Source organism: Lonchura striata, chromosome 8 (assembly GCF_050655825.1).
Source record: "Lonchura striata isolate lonStrDom1 chromosome 8, ASM5065582v1, whole genome shotgun sequence".
NCBI lineage: Eukaryota > Metazoa > Chordata > Aves > Passeriformes > Estrildidae > Lonchura > Lonchura striata.
In genome coordinates, this window is record NC_140710.1 from 1,016,113 (window position 1) to 1,028,665 (window position 12,553).

The 12,553-nt window shown below is 56.7% G+C and overlaps 1 non-coding gene across 1 annotated transcript; it reads right to left on the reverse strand.

The window, feature by feature from the left end:
* Positions 1-12,036: 12,036 nt before the first annotated feature.
* On the reverse strand, positions 12,037-12,118 carry TRNAL-AAG (transfer RNA leucine (anticodon AAG)). Its single transcript has one exon. It is a non-coding gene; the product is annotated as a tRNA-Leu (tRNA).
* Positions 12,119-12,553: the final 435 nt, after the last annotated feature.

Sequence of the window (12,553 nt, forward strand, 5' to 3'; positions counted from 1 at the left end):
TGGAATGTTCCCATTTCCCAGCAGGAAGGGAAACCCAGCCCCTGCTCCGCTGAATTATTCCATGGGCTGCTTCCTGCAGCCTGGGGAACACAAACAGCATTCACCCCCAGAAGAACATTAATAATCCCACTGGCTGGAGTCTGAAAGGTGTTTCTTTTATTCTAAGTGTTTGCAGAGTGAAATTAAACTGCTGTAAGCACTGAGGAAAGGTAATTTATTTTTGTTTCCATTTTCCCTTTCAACCATGGCATTAAATATTAACTGTGGGATGTTTTACCAAGCACATCAATTCATTTCCTGTGGGGGCAGAACCAAACTGCCTCCACGGGAGCTCTGACGGCCTCAATGAAACCCTGCATTAATCAGAGCAGTGGAGCAGACCCTGAGCAGTGACCCTGCATGGAAACACCCCCCAGCAGCCGGATTTGCCCGGAGCTGCTCTCCTGCCTCCTCACATCCTCCTTCCTTGGTGGCCTCGTGCCTCTGCTGAGGCTGAGCTGCTGGAGCCTGGCTTTGAGGGGGACACAACCACTCCTTGGGGTCAGCCCCACGTGGGGACTGACCCCACAAACCCCCTGAGCTCGGGGCTGAGCCCACACCTCTGCCAGGACCAGAGCTCCTGGCTGAGCCCAAACCTGCCTGGTTCCTGTGCTGGGTTCACAGCTGGGCAGCCCTGGCTGAGCTCAGCCCAGCCAGGCTCCTCCCAGAGCCCAAACCCACTCAGTTATTGTGCTGGGTTTAAAGCTGGGCAGCCCTGGCTGAGCTCAGCCCAGCCAGGCTCCTCCCAGAGCCCAAACCCACTCAGTTATTGTGCTGGGTTTAAAGCTGGGCAGCCCTGGCTGAGCTCAGCCCAGCCAGGCTCCTCCCAGAGCCCAAACCCACTCAGTTATTGTGCTGGGTTTAAAGTTGGGCAGCCCTGGCTGAGCTCAGCCCAGCCAGGCTCCTGGCTGAGCCCAAACCCACTCAGTTATTGTGCTGGTTTAAAGTTGGGCAGCAAGAGAAGGAGGAGACCTCGAGCCTCCCCTCCAGGGAGCTCCGGGTGGCTTGGTGCCCCCTCAGCAGGAATTCAGCTCTGAAAGGACAATTTCTCTTCCCAGCAGCTGGGGTGCAGATGGGGAGCAGCAGAGAAATCTTCATTGTGTTTAGAACAAGCCACAGGAAAGGAAGGACCTGTGAATTCACAGAATTAATAAGGCTGGAAAAGCACCAAACCCAACCTCTGAGCCAGCCCCTCCCTGAGTGCCACGGCCAGTGCCCCATTGCTGTTCCCAGCTGGATTTCACCTGTGACACTTCTGTGCATTTCCACACTCCCCTGTGAGTACTGAAGACTGGGCTGGGTGCTCCCTGTGGCTCCTTTCCAGCTGGGGATATTCTGTCATTCTGCAATTCCTGTTTTCTCCCAGGCTGGATTGTTAAACCAGAGCATGCACAGCAGCATCCTCAAAGAACAACACAAAAAAAGCAATGTTCCATCTGTCAGGCTTTTTTTAACCTTCCACAGGGCTGTAAAATCACAGAACAGTTTGGGTTGGAAGGGACCTTTGGGGTTCCTCTAATCCACACCCCAAAATAGATCAAAAGAGGGTAGAGGTTGGTTTTGCTTTCCCAGAAGAGAAGCATGTGGCTTGTCTGTCATTAACTTATTCTTTAAACTACGTTTTTTGTTGCAAAAAGCCCTGACTCAGAGTGCTTTCGAACAGGACAACTTCCCCCATTCAAAATAGCCGCAGTTCTTTGAATAAATACAACCCTCAGGCCACTTCCTTCCCCCTGAAGTGAAAGCTCCTGGAGCAGAGGTGGCAGGCACTCGTGGCTGCAAGCTCAGAATTTGGAATGCTGACCCCCAGAAGCAGCTGCTGAGGGGGGCTGTGGCTGTGCCAGCCTGGCCTCCACCCCTGCAGCTCCGCCAGGGATGGAAAATAAACAGATGGAGGCAATTCCAGCCCCCTGCCCCAGCTGCGCTTTGGCTCCCAGCAGTTTATTCCTCTCTCTGCTCAGCAGCACTCGAACCTGGGACAGCAGGAGCGGGCCCTGCTCCCCCACATCCTGCCTTTGCTGCTGTTTATTCCTCTGCATTTCTTTCGTTATTGATCCCCTGGCAGCAGCCGTGGCACTGAACACCAGCCGTGCCAGTGCTCCCCCCTGGCTCCCAAAGCCAACTATGGCAGAGCAGCTCAGGGCTCTTCACTGCATAACCCCGTCCCGTTTCTCTCCCATTTTCTCTCCACGGGACATTCTTTGCTTTCTGATCAGGATTTGCCTTTTGAAGCTCCTTTATTCCCATCCACTCGGCGTGGGGCCAGCCCAGGGCCGGGATGCCCGGCAGGATCCGGGGCCAGGAGCTGCTGCAGGCTGCCAGGGGCACGGGCAGGGAGCTGGGAGAGTGGGGAGGGAGCAGGGCTGCAAGTGGAGCTGAAGCAGCAAAGCTGGCAACAGCTTCTGGCAGTTTTCAAAAAGAGGGGATTCCCCAGAAACAGGGAACCCCAGACTGGTTTGGACTGGGAGGGGCATTGGAGAGCATCCCGTGGCAGGGGCACCTCCCCCTGTGCCAGGCTGGGAGCTCCAGGGATCCGGGCACAGCTTGGGAGCTTCTGCAGAGTGCCAGAAGCTCTGGGAGAAGGCAGAAGGTGAATCTGGGGCTGGATCTGCAGCCGCCCCTCGGCACAGAGCCGGGGCTGGGAGCTGCTGCCAGGCTGAGCTCAGAGCCCGGCCCTGCCCAGGCAGCCCTGCCAGGCTCTGCAGGGCACCAGGGCAGCCCTGCCAGGCTCTGCAGGGCACCAGGGCAGCCCCAGGGCTCCCAGCCTTGGAGCTCTGCCCTTTCCTGTTCCAGCTCGAGGGATCCTGATGGGCCTGGGCTGGGTCTGCTCAGCGAGAGGCTGGCTGGAAATGCAATAAAAAATAGAGAGATAAACAAATAGATAAATCAAGCAATCCCTAGCAACAGGTGCAGCCCTTTCCCAAGGTATTTTAGGATTATAGAATGATGGTTGGGTTGGGAGGGACCTCAAATCCCACCCAGTGCCACCCTGCCATGGCAGGGACACCTCCCATGTCCCAGGAGCTCCAGCCCCAGTGTCCAGCCTGGCCTGGGCACTGCCAGGATCCAGGGCAGCCCCAGCTGCTCTGGGCACCTGTGCCAGGGTCTCCTTTTGTCCCCTGCCCCTCAGCCCTGGCACTGAAGGTGTCACAGCTGTGCCCTGGCCCTGTCCTGAGGACAATTCTCAGTGCAGAGGGGCTGTGCTGGCTGAGCACGGGGCTGGCACAGCCCTGGGGGCAGCAGGAATTGAGGCTGGGGGCTCTGAGGTGCCAGTGGCACCCCTGGCACACCGGGGGAGCCGGGGACACCCCTGGGACACCGGGGGAGCCGGGGACACCCCTGGCACACCGGGGGAGCCAGGCTTGGCTGTCCCCACACACAGAGGGGACACCAGCCCGGCTCCTGGCACGTCCCCGTGCCCTCCCTGCCCATGCTGGCCCCAGCAGGAGGGCACAAGAGGGGCTGGAGGTCCCCAGGGCAGGGGACAGCAGCGGTGGCACACGAGCCCTCCTGGCTGCTCTCCGTTTATTTCTGTAATTCCGTTTATTTAGCAGCTCCCATCTGGAGTCCCTGTGCCAATTTTCCTCTGCAGGGCACAGATTTTCCAGCAGATTTTCCATTCCCAGCTCCTTCCAGGGGGTTCAGCACACGACACCCAGGAGGTTCAAGCTGAACGTGTTGGGGGCAAATGCGACGTCCTCCCACAAAGCTGCTCTGGACAGGAGCCCCTGAGGAGCCCCAGGCCGGGGAGTGAGGCTGGAAAAACCTCCAGGACCGTCGGATCCAGCCTGGGAGTGAAAGGGGACGGGTTTTGCTGAGCTTGGTGGCAGGGACCAGGTGGCAAACGGGGCTGGCAGGGTGGGAGGCTTTTCCTGGGGCTCAGCACGGGGAAACTGAGGCAGCTCCGCAGCCCCCAGCAGCCAGGAAAGGCTGAACTCGCCCAGGCTGAGGAACGAGGGGAGCTGTGGCTGCCCAACCCAGGAGCGTCCCTGCTGTGGGAATCTCTGATATTTAAATGTCCCCGAGGTTGTACAAAGTCTCTGAGCTGCCAAAGCAGAAGCCAGAATTGGTCTGTGCTGGTTTCCAGGTTGTTTATTCTGTTGATCTCTCACATGTTCTGCTGCCCTGCCCAGCTCTGTCCTGCAGGGCAGCGTGTGGGGCTCTGCCCTCAGTGGGATGTGACAAACATTAAATACCAGAAACTCCCTGGGCTGGATTTACAAGAACGTGCCAATATCTGTCACCTACGTTGGACAGTGTGTCCCCAGCCTGAGCCAACAGAAAAATGCCAACACCACAGTGAGACATGGAGGGCATGAAGAAGGAGAAAAAGGACAAGGCACACCCAATTTCCTCCAGCTTGTCCCCTTTGGACCCCTCATCTAGAATCCTAAAATTTTACTTTTGCACCTGTGCCACACTTAATTATTACTGATATCAAACACTCAGAGCTGGTAATTGATCCTGTAAGATTGAAAACTCTTTTCCATGGCCAGAGATCACAGCCAGTGTCTCTGGGGCTCTGTCCAGGGGGTTCCTGAGCCCTGCCAGGGTCCCAGGGCAGCCAGGGGGATTCCCTGGATTCCCACACCTGGACATCCCCAGGAGTGTCCCTGGGCATCCCCAGCGTCCCCACAGTGTCCCCAGCTGAGGTGACATCTCCAGCCAAGGCTGAGCTCATCCCCATCCCCCTGCAGCTCCCAAACCCGGGACAGCCACGGAGATGAATTCCCTTCACCACAGACCAGTGAGGAAAAACACACCCCTGGGCCTGGAGAAGGAATTTCCATGTGCACAAGTTTTCCAGATAAAAAAGACAGGGATTTGTTACCATGTGTCTCTTCTCTCTGCGGTTGTATTTCACAGAGGAAAGCTTTCAAAACAACTTTGACTTTTATTAGAGGACACACGTAAAGAGCTTTTTTTAATTTTGTTTTTATTTTTAATGAATCAGCTGTTCCGTCTCCCCTGAGTCCAGATCCTGAGAAGCATAAATTCTGCAGAAGACGCCTTTGGGAACCAAGAACTGAGGATGGATTAGAGACAGTTTTATACCCTCAGGGAAAATTGAAACCCTGGATGTTCAGGTTCTTCCGTGCTGGAAGGGACCTCAGGAGGCCTCCAGCCGCCGTGAGCAGGGAGCTCTGGGCTGCCCAGGACCTCCCCAGCCTGGTCTCCAAGCACGGGGACAGCAGTGTCCCTCGTGTCCAGCCTGCAGCTCTGAGTGGGAGCCCTGGGAAGTGTCAGAAATCCTGGAATAAAACATTCCCAGTGCTGGGGGGGCTGGAGCTGCAGCCCCCTCCAGGGTCTCAGGGTGTGGAACCCCGGCCTTGCTCTGGGGTCCCATGTGGTGGTGAAATTCCTCCTCCAACCCGTGATTCCAAAGGAAAACTCCACAGGCTCTTGCTGTTTGGTCTCAAGGCAGTTTATTGTGAATTATCTAAAAGATTTTCTCCTGGGGCTGCTGTGGTTTGCTCACAGCTCAGGCAGAGGCACACACACACCCTGATATCCTCTCTGTCTGTGTCTTCTTCTTCTCTCCCTGCCCAGGGCTGATATCTTTTATATGATATATTATGTATTACATGTTTATAGTTTCCCCCCAATGCCTATTACCTATATTAAATGGTGATTTTCTATCTTTTATATGGTACATTACGTGTTACATGTTTACAGTTTTCCCCAATGCCTATTACCTATATTAAATGGTGATTTTCTACTCTAAACCAATCTGTGAGTGCCAACATCACCAAGAACATGGAGGTGAGGAAGAAGAAGGAGGAAGAACAGGGTCAGCCCACTTTCCTCCATCTTAGAACTTCTGACCCCCATGTACAAAGTAAAAACCCCCTGTACAGGTGCTAAAACCCCCCTGTACAATACTAAAAAAATTCCCCTCTGTTTTGTAACTACTTTTACTATCCCATCTAACCCTTTGTGACTGTTTGTTCCACCTCCAAAGTTGGTAACTCATCCCATGGCTCAAACCCAAAATCACAGCTGTGTCCAGCTGCCTGCTGGGGTCTCAAATGCTTCTGACCAAGGTCTGGAACATCCAAAAATGTCTGAGGGACATTTTGAGTTCCAACATCAGGGTATGTCCCACTCCTGCCACCTCCTCTGGGGGATGTTTGGAGAACTCCCAAGGCCCCTGGATTTTGTGTTGTCCCCCCTGCCCCTCGCCCTGTGGTCCCAGGGGTGTTTGGGATTTTGCAAGCCAAGGTGAGCCCAAGCTCCAGCCCTTCCCAGCAGCCAGCACCCGATCCAGAGCCCGATTCCCACAGCAATATTGATAAAATAAACACCCTGAAGTGGACAGTGCCTTAGTGGGAGTGCTTTGTGGACATGCTTTAATTTTAAAAAACCCTCCTAAATCAGTCCAGAGGAGGCTCTGGAGCCAGGCTGGGAGAGCTGGGGGGGATCCCCTGGAGAGGAGAAGGATCCAGGGAGAGCTCAGAGCCCCTGGGAATGTTCCCCTGGAGAGGAGAAGGATCCAGGGAGAGCTCAGAGCCCCTGGGAATGTTCCCCTGGAGAGGAGAAGGATCCAGGGAGAGCTCAGAGCCCCTGGGAATGTTCCCCTGGAGAGGAGAAGGATCCAGGGAGAGCTCAGAGCCCCTGGGAATGTTCCCCTGGAGAGGAGAAGGATCCAGGGAGAGCTCAGAGCCCCTGGGAATGTTCCCCTGGAGAGGAGAAGGATCCAGGGAGAGCTCAGAGCCCCTGGGAATGTTCCCCTGGAGAGGAGAAGGATCCAGGGAGAGCTCAGAGCCCCTGGCAGGGCCTGGAGGGGCTCCAGGAGAGCTGGAGAGGGGCTGGGGACAAGGCAGGGAGGGACAGGACACAGGGAATGGCTTCACTGCCAGAGGGCAGGGATGGATGGGACATTGGGAATTGGGAATTGTTCCCTGGGATGGAATTCCCAGAGCAGCTGTGGCTGCCCCTGGATCCCTGGCAGTGCCCAGGGCCAGGCTGGACACTGGGGCTGGAGCTCCTGGGACATTGGGAGGTGTCCCTGCCAAGGGGATTGGGATGAGCTTTAAGGAGTGTTTTTCAGAGGAATGGAAATGATATAAATTATAAGCAGGGAATCTGATGAGTAACAGCTCCTTGGAGCAGTGGAACAGCAGGAATTCAGGGTAGAGGAAATTCTTTCCTGTCCAGGGGAGGTGCAGTGGGGGATGAGGAACGGGACAAACACGGCACAAATCCCTGCCAGGCCCAGGGGGGCTCTGGGGTGTCTGTGCAGGGCAGAGTTGGGTCAGGGGTCCTGGGGGTCCCTTCCATCAGGGCACTCCAGGAGCCTGTGCTACAACAGCCTGAGCCACAGCATCCCCCAGTGCAGGGGGACCCCTCAAACCTCGTCCTCTCATCCCTCCCCCCGAGCCAAGGTGGGATTTGATCCATGGCTTTGCCTCGTTGGCCCCGGGAGCCCGGAATTCCTGAGCTCTTCCCAGGTTTTGGGGCACACGCCATCCCAAACGGGCGGCGTCATCTCGGCTGCAGGACGTGAGCACAAGTGGGCAGCCCAGAAATACCCATTCTTGCTCCGTGGCAAACAGAAATGTGTTTTCTGTGTTTTCTGTCTCCATTCTTGCTTTGTGGCAAACAGAAATGTATTTTCTGTGTTTTCTCTCTCCATTCTTGCTTTGTGGCAAACAGAAATGTGTTTTCTGTCTCCATTCTTGCTCCGTGGCAAACAGCAATGTGTTTTCTGTGTTTTCTCTCTCCATTCTTGCTCCGTGGCAAACAGCAATGTGTTTTCTGTGTTTTCTCTCTCCATTCTTGCTCCATGGCAAACAGCAATGCCTGCAGGAAAATGCACGTGGCCTTCAGCAGGAGGAGCAGGGCAATTATTCGGGGCACGGCAGGAATTTCTCTCCCCTCATTCCACCTCTTTTATCCTTCTCTGCTCTCCAGGATCCCCCAGAGGTGGGAGCTGCTGTTGGAAAGCAGAGGAATGAGCTGCCAGCACGGCTCAGCTGCCTGGGCAGCTGGGTCCCCGTGGATTTGGGTGGTCAGGAGCCTCATCCCCGCTCCTCCTCTGCCCCCAAACGAGCCTGCTGAAAGCAGAGCAGGACACCCGTGATCCCAAATCCCACCCGGACCTCAGCAGAGCAGGGACCACCTGGGGCAGGTTTGGGGACCCACGTTGTCACAGGGACATTCTTCTCTCTCTCAGGATTTTTCATAGAGCAGCACAGAGAGGAGAGAAAACAATTTCTATTTCTGCTCCTTGTTTTCCTGTGGGGAATTGTTTCCCTGGGGTGATGCTTGGTTGGGTTCTGGTGAGGATTGTTTGAACCTATGGCAAATCCAACGCACCTGGGGACTCTCAGAGGAGGTCATGAGCTGTGAGTTAGTTAGAAAAAATAGGTTTGTCGATTTAGTATCTCCTTTAAACAGTATATTAATGTATTACAGAATAGTTACAATAAAGAAATCATTCAGCCTTCTGAGCTGCAGTCAGAAATCAGCATTTCTGCCCACCGGGTCCACCTGCATTTCCAATAGCACATGGGCAGGTTTGGCACCCACAGGGACGGGTTTGGCACCCACAGGGACGGGTTTGGGCACCCACATGGACAGGTTTGGCACCCAAGGGACAGGTCTGGCACCCACAGGGACGGGTTTGGCACCCACATGGGTGGGTTTGGGCATCCAGGTGGGCATCCAGGGCCGCCTTCCACAGCCCAGGGTGCTCCAATTACACTTGCATAAATTGCCCTGGGAGGTTTTTGACAGAGAAAAGATGCAGAAAAGCAGAGTGAAATCATTCTCCTGTCGCAAATCTGCCCAGGGGAGCAGGAACATCCTGTTTGCACTATTATGAGATAATAATGTCATTAAACAGGACATGATTATGGCCTCATTAGTTGTGGCCCTACACATTTATTTGAGGGATTAAATCTCTCTGTTCAGACCACAGACTTGACCTGGCATAAAAATCCCACTGAAATGAAAAAGTTTTCCTTTAAGTGCAGTCTAGGAGTCAATAAAATCCACGGGTCCCAAACAAGCACGATTCCTGCTGGGATCTCTGCGCCAGGGCTGTGGCACTGTGGATGTGGCTGGGACAAGGTGACACTTTCCTCCTGGCCACATGTGGCAGCATCAGGGGTGGTTTGGGTGGAAGGGACCTCAAAGGTCCCCGTGCAGGTCCCTGCAGCCCCTCCCCTGCGATGGCATCTCTCACATGTTATTTATGAACTGCTCTGGCTTTTTTAATAGCAGAGGAAAACTTCCCTCCCCTCCCTTCCTCCTCATTTATTACAGGCATTAAGTTAAACATGGTTTCCTCTTCAACTCGACCAAATCCAATTAATAGCAATATTGCCCTGAGCCAGGCTGATCTCATTAATGTTGATATTTAATATCTTTTCTGCGAGCTGGGCTGAAAATAAGCTTCTTGCTCTTCAGCGACTCTGGAAAGAAGGAGCAGCGTTTTCTCCCACTGGGGAACCTCAGGGTCTGGGTGTTGGGGTGACCCCAGGAGTGTAAAATCCTCATTTCCCAGCCTGTGCACCAAAAGGAGTCTGAATGTGCAGGATCAGCTACTCAAGGGTGTTTATTTTCCCTTCTCCAGAACATTCTCTCTCTGCCCTGCTGAGCTCTGGCCAGCAGCTCGGCCATGGCTTCTGTCTGCCCTCGGGGGTGTTTGCATTTTATACCAAAAACTGCCTGTGCCACGTTTGCAATAACGTGCCAATATCTGTCATTTGTGTTGGGCAGTGTGTCTGTCCTTAAACCAACAGAAAAGTGTCACCAGCACAGCAGGACATGGAGGGCAAGAAGGAGGAGAAGAAGGGCAGGACATGCCCAAATCTCTTCATCTTGTCCCCTTGAACCCCATTCTAAAAACTCCAAAATTCTACTTTTTCACCCCATGTTAATCCAACTTCCACACCACTCAAACCCTTGTGGTTTGTAATTCCTCATCCAGAGCTGGCAGCTTTTTCCACAGGCTAAAATCTCAGCCACAGGTGTTTGTGACTTTGTGCCAGGGTCCCTGAGCCCCTGCAGGGTCTGAGCAGCCAGGGCAGCCAGAGGGATGTGCTGGGTCCCACGGGGCTGTGCTGGGTCCCACAGGGATGGGGAGGGTCCCACGGGGCTGGGAGGGTCCCACGGGGCTGGGAGGGTCCCACGGGGCTGGGAGGGTCCCACGGGGATGGGGAGGGTCCCACGGGGCTGTGCTGGGTCCCACAGGGATGGGGAGGGTCCCACGGGGAGGTGCTGGGTCCCACAGGGATGGGGAGGGTCCCACGGGGCTGGGAGGGTCCCACAGGGATGGGGAGGGTCCCACAGGGATGGGGAGGGTCCCACGGGGCTGTGCTGGGTCCCACAGGGATGGGGAGGGTCCCACGGGGCTGTGCTGGGTCCCACAGGGATGGGGAGGGTCCCACGGGGCTGTGCTGGGTCCCACAGGGATGGGGAGGGTCCCACAGGGATGGGGAGGGTCCCACAGGGATGGGGAGGGTCCCACGGGGCTGGGAGGGTCCCACGGGGATGGGGAGGGTCCCACGGGGCTGGGAGGGTCCCACGGGGCTGGGAGGGTCCCACGGGGGGCACGGACGGGATGGGAGAAGGAAGGGCCGGGGCAGGGGCTGCACCCAGCAGCTCCTCTGCCCCCCGGCCCGGGCAGGAGAGGGGCCTGGGGGTCCTGGGGCCGGGGCCAAGGAGGGAATGAGGAGGAAGCGCCGATAAAACCCCGGGATAAAACGTGCATCCTCCCGGGGCATTCCCAGAGCTCCGTCCTGGGGACACCGTGTGACACCAGCGCTGGTGGCCCTCCCGCAGCTCCGGGCACGGCTCATTAACGGGGCACGGCTCATTAACGGGGCACGGCTCATTAACAAAGCGCTCCTTGACACGCCGAAGGTCAGGGGTTCCGTTTACTCCGCAAGGAGCTCTGTGCTCGCCCAGAATGAAATCCAGGGAATCCAGCATTCCTGCCCGCGGCAGAGGGGCTCGGCCGGGCTGCACAAGGACTTTCAGCCCTGGTTGTGCCCTCGGTCCCCTTCCCTGCCCTTGGAGCAGCTGCCGAGGCCAGGACAGGGTCTGGAGCAGAACCACCCCAGGTTCTGGTTGCAGCAGCAGCAGGCAGTGAAACAGGATCCCCGTTACTCAGAACAAAACTCCCTTTTTGGTTCGGATCCAGCAGCAAATAACAGGGAGCCATGGAATGCCGTAAAGCCGCCGAATGGTGTGGGTTGGGAGGACCTTAAAAAACAAGATGATCCTCCCCTAACCATTCCATAATTTGCAAATAATTTCCTTTCATGTGCAGGGCCTGTGGAGATGATGCAATGAAAACTGCCCAGTTCCAGCCCCAGGGCTCAGTGTTAGATGTGTTCATCCTCCTCCTCCTCCTCTCAAACCACAAAATTAATCTTTTCTTGCCGTGACCTCCTGGTTTTAGGCCAGGCTGCTTTTGTTCACCTCTGCCCCTTCCCACCACGTCCTGGCTGGTGCCCAGGGCAGCCCTGCCTTAGCAGAGACAGCTCCGTCAGGAGCAGCAGCAGCTCCAGCTCGGCCCTGCTCATCTCTGCAAACCCGTTTTCAGGGAATTAATGCTGTGTTTCAGCCCCCAGAACAGTCACCAGTGGGGCACACATGGGACAACCCCACCTGAGCCCAGGGGGAATTATCAGCGACTTGTTTGTGGCTTTTCATAAAATGGGCAGGTTCGGATTGGGAGGGACCTCAGAGCCACCCATCGCACCCCTGCCATGGCAGGGACCCCTCCCACTGTCCCAGGAGCTCCAGCCCCAGTGTCCAGCCTGGCCTGGGCACTGCCAGGATCCGGGGGCAGCCCCAGCTGCTCTGGGCACCTGTGCCAGGGCCTCACCTCCCTCCCAGCCAGGAATTCCTTTGCAAGCTCGCATCCCGAGTGGATCCCCTCCCTGCCCTGCCCAGGGGCAGCCCCAGCACCCGGATGACATCCCGAGATTCCCGGGGCCGCTGGTGAGGCTGGCCCGGGTCCCTGGGGTGCCAAAACAGAGCTGGCAGCGGTGGGATTCGAACCCACGCCCCCGCAGGGACTGGAGCCTTAATCCAGCGCCTTAGACCGCTCGGCCACACTACCCTGGCCCGCCGCGGCCCGGGACTGGCGCTGGAGCCGCCCCGGCGCCGCGCCCGTCCCGGCCCTGCCCCGGCCGCCTCCTCCCCGCGATGCTCTGCGTTCCCCTGCGCTCTCAGGAGCTGCCCGGCAGGACGGAGCCCCCAAACCTGCCCTTCCTTCCAGCGTGGGACCGCTGCTGTGCCCCTTCCCTTCCCTTCCCTTCCCGGATTAACTGCACGGCCCCAGCTGCCCCAGGATCGGTCCCAGGCTCTGCCCCAGGATCGGTCCCAGGCTCTGCCCCAGGATCGGTCCCAGGCTCTGTCCCAGGCTCTGTCCCAGCCCCGTCCCCGCTGCACGCTCACCCCGCGGCTCTGTCCCCAGGGAAGGCTGAGGACGGCGCCTCCATCCCACGGGAACAGGCCCAGGAGCCGTTTTCCTGCCGGGTTTGTGCCCTCCTGC